The following is a 931-nucleotide window of genomic DNA, read 5'->3' on the forward strand; positions in this document are numbered from 1 at the left end:
CTCCCGCCAGTTTCCCCGCTCCGCCATGTTCGCGCTCCGGCCTACTCACCGAGGAATCGCCTCCCGGGCGCGGCCGCCGTCGCTCGCCCGCCGCCGGGCCCCGCTGGGAAAGGAATGGTGCAGGGAAGGCGGCCGCCGGCCTATCCCGATCCGGACCTCAAGGCGTAACAGAGCAGCTGCTCCCCGTGGCACGCCCCGGCCCTTCCCGGGAGTGTGGCGCGCGCCCCGGGGCCGCCGGGGCTCAGCAGGCTCCGTGGGGGCGGGAAAGGAAGCAGCCGAAGCGAGGGGAGGGCGGGCGAGGTTGGAGGTCAGCCGCGGGGAATCACGGGAAGGCGGCTGCCGGGTGGACGCGCTCGCCGGGGCCACCTGCGCCTGAGGCGCGGCCTCGGGCGGAGGGATCTGGGCGAAGGCGGTGCTTGATTGGCTGCTCGGTGGTTACTGCGCCCATCCTCGGCGCTTCCGCACGCCGGTCGACTAGGTGCAGCTCGGAAGTGAGGTGGAGAGCGGTGTGAGTTTTATGCTGAGCTGAGCCTCAACTTGTGAGTTTTGAAAACTTGTTAGCCGAGGCCCTTTCTTCTGTCGTGAAGCGCAGTATTCTAGCCGCTTGGCTCGTTCCGCCTGGACTTCTCTGGAGGTGAATCCGAGGAGCTATTGTTCTCTAGCAATTGGAGGCTGTGCCCGTGTCAGCGGCTCGCAAAGCGAGGGGACGGCGACCCCTGGGAGGATTAGAGAATACACTCCCTTAAGTACGAGTCTGTGCCGTCTGAACCCTTAACGGTAGTGTCACCTGGTAAACATAAAACAGCCTCTTAACACTTCCTAGAAGAGTCAAGTAATTCTTTTGATTGCTCTGCCCTTAAGTCGGCTTTACCAAAACTGTTTATCCCCCAAAGAAGTGTCCTGGAGTAAGGTGATTTATAAGGATAAGATT

The 931-nt window shown here is 62.2% G+C and overlaps 1 protein-coding gene across 4 annotated transcripts in view; it reads right to left on the bottom strand.

Annotated features, from left to right (window-relative positions):
* Positions 1-399, bottom strand: part of WTAP (WT1 associated protein) — a 35,900-nt gene extending 35,501 nt beyond the window's left edge. For 2 of the 4 annotated variants that reach the window (XM_008074378.1, XM_021707179.1), the window contains exon 1: positions 50-399. The gene's annotated coding sequence lies outside the window, so the exon portion shown is untranslated. The remainder of the gene's footprint in view (positions 1-49) is intronic. The other 2 variants (XM_008074377.2, XM_021707178.1) reach the window with 2 other exon arrangements.
* Between the last annotated feature and the right edge of the window lie 532 nt (positions 400-931).

Source organism: Carlito syrichta, unplaced genomic scaffold (assembly GCF_000164805.1).
Source record: "Carlito syrichta isolate Samal-C Ts95f unplaced genomic scaffold, Tarsius_syrichta-2.0.1 Scaffold316421, whole genome shotgun sequence".
Lineage (NCBI taxonomy): Eukaryota > Metazoa > Chordata > Mammalia > Primates > Tarsiidae > Carlito > Carlito syrichta.